At 53.6% G+C, this 7,500-nt stretch overlaps 1 long non-coding RNA gene across 1 annotated transcript in view; it reads right to left on the bottom strand.

Annotated features, from left to right (window-relative positions):
- The window catches only part of LOC135273325 (uncharacterized), a 21,667-nt gene extending 15,920 nt beyond the window's left edge, over window positions 1-5,747 (bottom strand). Inside the window, exon 1 of the long non-coding RNA XR_010341110.1 lies at window positions 5,665-5,747. This is a non-coding gene — a long non-coding RNA (uncharacterized LOC135273325). The remainder of the gene's footprint in view (window positions 1-5,664) is intronic.
- Between the last annotated feature and the right edge of the window lie 1,753 nt (window positions 5,748-7,500).

The following is a 7,500-nucleotide window of genomic DNA, read 5'->3' as shown; positions in this document are numbered from 1 at the left end:
GCGGAGCCATTCACCATGAAGGTCCGTCCCTCGCCCACCGCGGAACGGTCGCAGCCCGGGAGAGCATGACGTCACCACATCGATCGGAACAAGACCCAGAGCGGAGCAACGGGACCTCACCAGCCTCACCAAACCACCGAGCCGACCACAGCCCGCGGTCGGCCAGCCCCGCTCTGAGGGAAGGGACGGCGGACAACCCCAAGGGAGCGGAGGACGCCTGACACGCACGGCACGGAGCCAACGGAGCGGGGTTGTCACGACCGCCCCAGGTGCCCGCAGCGGGGAGCGCACGCGCAGGCGGAAGGGAGCCCCCCACCCGCATCGGCCTCTCCCCACCACACCCGGGTGGGTCAGAGGAGACCCGGGCCCACCCAGGGCGGCACCGGGGAGCCGGGACACTCAGACGGATGCGTGAGAGGCAAGGCACACGGGCCCCAGCCGGCGGCTCAAGCCAGAGCAGGGCCGGCTAGCCAGGTCACCGCCAGACCAGATAAACCCCCACGCATCCAGAGGCCCGACCTCTCCAGCGACAAGTCGCCAGAGGACAGCGTGTCAGCAACAACCCGGTGGCCCAAAATTCAAACTCAGCGTGAAAGATATACCCACCCTGGGGGGCAGGGGGTCGAGTCACCGGCCACACCACCGACTCAGAAACGCACGACACGGACATCTGTCCCCAAAAAGGCCACCATCGCAGCCACACACGGAGCACCCAGGGCCGTCTCGTCGACCCCCAAGACCAGGGACGCCCTCCGGGCCACCGGTGCCACGCAGGGGCCGACCCGTGCCTCCAGAGCGAGACCCATTCGGCCGTCCCCTCACACGCGAGGGACACACGAGGGACCGAAGGCGCTCTCAGGGACCACTCTCCGACTACGAACGCGGACTTGGAAGAAAAGTATCACAGCAGAGGGACCGCAGCCGGGTACGGCACCCCGGGAGGACGGCGCAGGACGGCCACCGACTCCCCACGAGAACTTGGAAAAGAGATTCGGCGGGTGCCTCAGGCGGCCAGGGCCCGCACAGGCCCGCGACAGGGCCGGGGAGGGGCGTCCCCGGCCACCCGCGCCATGCCCGGAGGGTCCCCGCGGGTCGCGGGTCGGGTCTCGGGAGCTACGGCGTGCTGGTCGACCAGCCCCGGCAGCCCGCACACCTCGCTCGGGCCTGGAAACTCGGCGACAGCCTGCCCCTATATAGCCCTGCACGCCCGTGCTCTGACTCACAAGTGACTCGCCAGAGCTCTGGCGCCACAGGGACAGCCCCGCTGACAGCCGCAGGCTTTCCGGAGCTCTGCCTAGCTCACAGCAGGGACGCTCCCCTCGCTCAGCAGCTGCCACCGGAGCTCTGGAAGCCAGGAGAACCATATAAAAGCGGCCACCAGATGGAGCCCGAAAACCGGCGACATGTCACCATCCCAAACCTGTCACCGAGACACATCCGGATGGCAGGGCGGCCGGCGGACCGCAAAACCGAAACCGTGAGTCGAGAAAGTCTTCCCGAGGCCGAAAACACAGCCCCTCCACCCCAACCCCACAGAAACGCTCCTCCAAACGTGTATCTGCGTAGACCGAGACAGAGTCAAAAGACAAGCCCATGACGTGTGGGTGTTTGGAGATGCATCTCGGAGGGAGAAAGAACACACAGGACTCGGGCGCGAGTCGTTCAGGTGACAGAGAGACGCCGAATGAGGACACGTTCACAATCCACACGGGGTGGGGGATGGGAGGGAGGGAGGGAGGGAGGGAGGGAGGGAGGGAGGGGATAGAAAAAAGAGAGATGGAGGAAGGAGGGAGGGAAGAAAGCAAGCAGGGAGCGGGGAGGAAGGAGATGGAGAAAACAGACAGAATTTAAAAAATCTGGAGAAGGTATATGATGAAAGGTGGAAAATGAAGAAAGATGAAAAAGAGAAAGAATGAGGAAAGAGATGACGGAAAGAAGGGCGAAAGAGAGGAAAAAAGAAAGTATAAAAGACAAAGAAAGAAAGAAAGAATAAAGGAAAGGAACAGATAAAAGGACAGAAGGGAGGGAGGAAGGAGGGAAAGAAAGAAAGAAAGAAAGAAAGAAAGAAAGAAAGAAAGAAAGAAAGAAAGAAAGAAAAAGAAAGAAAGAAAGAAAGAAGAGGCTAATGCCTTTTTCAGCGTTCGCCCACCTGCATCAAGGTGAAAATTAAAAAAGAAGAAGAAGGGGAAGAAGAAGGAGGAGGAGGAGGAGGAGGAGGAGGAGGAGGAGGAGGAGGAGGAGGAGGAGGAGGAAAGAAAGAAAGGAAGGAAGGAAGAAAAAGACAGAAAATGGAGAAAATAAAATTCGGTACTAAACACTATCTGGCCTGGCGACACAGCAAGGCTCCGTCTAGAAAGAAAGACAGAGAGACAGAGAGACAGAGAGAAAGAAACAGCGAGAGAGAGAGAGAGAGAGAGAGAGAGAGAGAGAGAGAGAGAGAGAGAGAGAGAGAGAGAGAAAGAGAGACAAAGAAACGCAGAGGCCGGGCACGGTGGCTCATGCCTGTAATCCCAGCACTTTGGGAGGCCGAGGCGGGTGGATCACAAGGTCAGGAGTTCGAGACCAGCCTGGCCAAAATGTTGAAACCCCGTCTCTGCTAAAAAAACAAACATTAGCTGGGCGCGGTGGCACGCGCCTGTAATCCCAGCTACAAAAAAAAAAAAAAGGAAACACAGGAACAACGAAAGAAACACAGAACTGGGTGACAGAGTGAGACTCTGTCTCGAAAGAAAGAAAGAAAGAAAAAGAAAGAAAGAAAGAAAGAAAGAAAGAAAGAAAGAAAGAAAGACAGACAGACAGACAGACAGACAGACAGGAACAACGAAAGAAAGAAAGACAGGAACAACGAAAGAAACACAGAAACAACAAAAGAAACACAGAACTAGGCCGGGCGCGGTGGCTCACGCCTGTAATCCCAGCACTTTGGGAGGCCGAGGCGGGTGGATCACGAGGTCAAGAGATCGAGACCATCCTGGTCAACATGGTGAAACCCCGTCTACACTAAAAATACAAAAAATTAGCTGGGCATGGTGGCGCTTGCCTGTAATGCCAGCTACTCAGGAGGCTGAGGCAGGAGAATCGCCTGAACCCGGGAGGCGGAGGTTGCAGCGAGCCGAGATCGCGCCATTGCACTCCAGCCTGGGTGACAGAGTGAGACTCTGTCTCAAAAAAAAAAAAGGAGAAAAAAAAAAAAAAAAAAAGGAAACACAGGAACAACGAAAGAAACACAGAACTGGGTGACAGAGTGAGACTCTGTCTCGAAAGAAAGAAGAAGAAAGAAAGAAAGAAAGAAAGAAAGAAAGAAAGAAAGAAAGAAAGAAAGAAACAAACAAACAAACAAACACAGGAACAGCGAAAGAAACACAGAACCGAGTGACAGAGTGAGACTGTCTCGCAAAAAGAAAATAAAGGAAAGCAAACACAGAAACAACGAAAGAAACACAGAAAGAACGAAAGAACCAGAACTGGGTGAGAGAGTGGCACTCTGTCTCAAAAAAAAAAAAAGGGAAACACAGAAACAACGAAAGAAACACAGGAACAACAAAAGAAACACAGAAACCACGAAAGAAACACAGGAACAACGAAAGAAACACAGAAACCACGAAAGAAACACAGAACTGGGTGACAGAGTGAGACTCTGTCGCAAAAAAAGACAAAATACAAGGAAACACAGAAACCACGAAAGAAACAAAGAAAGAAAGAAAGAGCTGGAAAAGGAAATTAGGAAGACAGAAACAAAAGGAGAAAGGATAGAAAGATCTTTTCTTGTTTTTTTTTTTGTTTGTTTTTTTTGAGACGGAGTCTCGCTCTTGTTACCCAGGCTGGAGTGCAATGGCGCGATCTCGGCTCACTGCAACCTCCGCCTCCTGGGTTCAGGCAATTCTCCTGCCTCAGCCTCCTGAGTAGCTGGGATTACAGGCACGCGCCACCGTGCCCAGCTAATTTTTTTGTATTAGTAGAGACGGGGTTTCACCATGTTGACCAGGATGGTCTCGATCTCTCGACCTCGTGATCCACCCGCCTCGGCCTCCCAAAGTGCTGGGATTACAGGCTTGAGCCACCGCGCCCGGCCTATTTTCTTGTTTTTTAATCCTCTAAAAGCATAGTAAGGCCCAGGTAGGGGCTACGACACACCTTCCACCTTACTAATATGTTGGCCAGGAAAATAAAAATTTACACTTAACGTAACCGTTAAAAGTGACTATGAGCCGGACGCGGAGGCTCAAGCCTGTCATCCCAGCACTCTGGGGGGCTGAGGCGGGTGGACCACCTGAGGTCAGGCGTTCAAGACCAGGCTGGCCAACATGGTGAAACCCCGTCTCTACTAAAAACACAAAAAAACTTCTTTAATTTTAACGTATAAAGAAAAGGAAAAAGTTCTCCAGGCGTGGTGGCGCATGCCTGTAACCCCAGCCACTCAGAAGGCTGAGGCAGGAGAATTGCTTGAATCCGGGAGGCAGACGTTGCAGTGAGCAGAGATCACACCGCTGCATTCTAGCCTGGGCGACAGAGCGAGACTCTATCTTAAAAATGAAAAAAAAAAAATGACTATGAGGGCCCAGGCCAGGGTGGTTGAATTTACCTAAGGAGTGGGGGTGGGGGTGGAGTGGAGAGGATATGCCTGACTGGAACGAGAGAAACCGAGGGGAGCAAGCAGAAGGGGACAGAAAGAGGAAGGGGAAGGGACGGAGGCACAGTGGGTTATTCTAGAATGTTTTCAAGCCTGGGGTGGGGGTGGGCACGGAGGGCAACTCAGGAAACAAGCCGACTCCAGCAATGACACCTAATTCATTATTGCTGGCATCGCTGCCTTGAAAGGGGGGCACCGCATGTTTCTTCCTCCACACCCATTCGATGACTTCTGGGAAATGCCATTTACTTGCACGCTCTTGACATCTACCTGCTTTCACTACAACTGAGGAGAATCAGGAAAGTCCCCACTAACGGCAAGGCCTAAAGTGGAGCTGTCATCCATAAAACCCAGGCAGCAGAGTCCATATGGGTTAAAAAGACACGAAGAGGCCGGGCGCGGTGGCTCAAGCCTGTAATCCCAGCACTTTGGGAGGCCGAGGCGGGTGGATCACGAGGTCAAGAGATCGAGACCATCCTGGTCAACATGGTGAAACCCCGTCTCTACTAATACAAAAAATTAGCTGGGCACGGTGGCGCGTGACTGTAATCCCAGCTACTCAGGAGGCTGAGGCAGGAGAATTGCCTGAACCCAGGAGGCGGAGGTTGCGGTGAGCCGAGACAGCGCCATTGCGCTCCAGCCTGGGTATCAAGAGCGAAACTCCGTCTCAAAAAAAAAAAAAAAAAAAAAAAGACACGAAGAGAGAAAGGGAAACAACGGATCAAAGAGAAGAACAATCGGGCCCAGCCAGGGTCTCCAGGGGTCTTCTGGGCAACGAGGGAGTGAGGGGGACGGACGGACGGACGGACGGACCAAGGTGGGGGCGGGGCGGGGCGGGGGCGGGTGAGCTCGGGGCGTGGGCGGGGCGGCGGGTAGCGGAGAGAAGCCACAATCGCTCCTGACTGCGGGCGGGCGGCCAGAGCGTCCCGTATGCCGCCTAGACCTTCAAGAACCGTGACCGCTAGGTGACGCCCGAAGACAACATATGCAAGTGTCAGCCCGGCACCCTCCCAGGCATTATCCCCACAACTAACCGAGCGGAGCCCCTGCGGGGGAAGGAAGCACCATGACTCGGCAATACACACAGAAACACACGCACCTACGTACGCACGCACGCACGCACGCACACGCGCGCCGTATTCCACAGTATAGAAGGGTTTATACCGTGATCACGAGAGGGCCCGCACTATTTTCTTTTCTAGTGACAAAAGAAAAAGCAGGCCGGGGCCTAGCGGCCCACGCCCGTCACCCCTGCACTCTAGTAGGCAGAGGCAGAGGCAGAGGCAGATGCGGGCGGGTCGCCTGAGGTCAGGAGTTCCAAACCAGCCCGGTCCACGCGACGAAACCACCATCTCTAGGCCCTCGAAAGGCTGAGGCAGGAGAATCGCTGGAACTCGGGAGGTGGAGGTCGCACTGAGCCGAGATCTCACCACTGCACTTCAGCCTGGGCGACAGAGCAAGACTCCGGGGGCGGGGAAGGAAAAAAAAAAAGGAAAAAAAAATCGCTTCCCTCTTGAGGTGAATACGCACTGTTACACGTACACAGAGAGCTCGGAAGGTATACAGGCCCTGACATCCTCTGTAACTTTGAGTCGGTCTGGCGATATTTTCCAGGCCTTCCGTTTCCCCGTCAGCAGTCACAGAAATAAAAACTCCCTCCTTTCCCAATTCGTCTTCATGTCGTCATCAGGCCACAAGAATAAGCGAACACATTTTACACGACAAGGAGGAAAAGCACAACAAAGCGAAAGTCTCAGAGGTCTGTGGTACAGATTGAAGAGACTCTTTCAGAATCCACAGAAAGACACACACACGGAGAGATGGAAAGAAACAAATAAAGAAAAGAGAAAGAGAGTAAGGAAGATAAGGAACAGGCCGGGCGCGGTGGCTCACGCCTGTCATCCCAGCACTTTGGGAGGCCGAGGTGGGTGGATCACCTGAGCTCAGGAGTTCAAGACCAGCCTGGCCATCATGGTGAAACCCCATCTTTATAAAAAAATAAATAAATAAAAAATAAAAAAATAAAAAGGAAGATAAAGAACAAGAAATATAAAGAAAGAGAGGGCCGGGCGCGGTGGCTCACGCCCATAATCCCAGCACTTTGGTTTGGGAGGCCGAGGCGGGTGGATCACGAGGTCAAGAGATCGAGACCATCCTCGTCAACATGACGAAACCCCGTCTCGACTAAAAAATACAAAAATTACCTGGGCATGGTGGCGCAGCCTGTAGTCCCAGCTACTCGGGAGGCTGAGGCAGGAGAATTGCTTGAACCCAGGAGGCGGGGGCCGTGGTGAGCCGAGATCGCGCCATTGCACTCCAGCCTGGGTAACGAGAGCGAAACTCCGTCTCGAAGGAAAAAAAAAGAAAAAAGAAAAAAGAAAGAAAGAAAGAGACAGAGATGTAAAGGGAAGAAAGATGAAAAAGAAAATAGAAAGAGAAATAGCAGAAAGAAAAAGATAATGAGAAATCAGAGAAAGTAGGGAGGAAGAAAGAGAAAAAAGAAAAAGAATGAGAGAGAGAGGAGAGAGGGAGGGAGGGAGAGAGACAGAGAGAGAGCGGTGGGGGGGGAGAGCGAGAGCGAGAGCGAGAGCGAGAGCGAGAGCGAGAGCGAGAGCGAGAGCGAGAGCGAGAGAGAGAGAGAGAGAGAGAGAGAGAGGAGGAATGAAAGAAATAAAGAAGAGGACAGCGCACCATGGCTCACGCCTGTAACCCCAACACTTTGGGAGACTTACTTAGGTGGAAGAATCGCTCGAGCCCAGGAGTTTGAGACCAGCCCTGGCAACACAGCGAGTCCCCGTTTGTACTAAAAAATAAAAGCACTTAAAAAGTTAGCCGGGCATCGTGATGGCAGGCGCCTGTAGTTCTAGCTT

This window comes from Aotus nancymaae, unplaced genomic scaffold, assembly GCF_030222135.1.
Source record: "Aotus nancymaae isolate 86718 unplaced genomic scaffold, 86718_ANA_hifiasm-v0.15.2.pri h1tg001031l, whole genome shotgun sequence".
Lineage (NCBI taxonomy): Eukaryota > Metazoa > Chordata > Mammalia > Primates > Aotidae > Aotus > Aotus nancymaae.
Note: the sequence above shows the minus strand (reverse complement) of the source record. Positions and strands in the feature narration are given on the sequence as shown.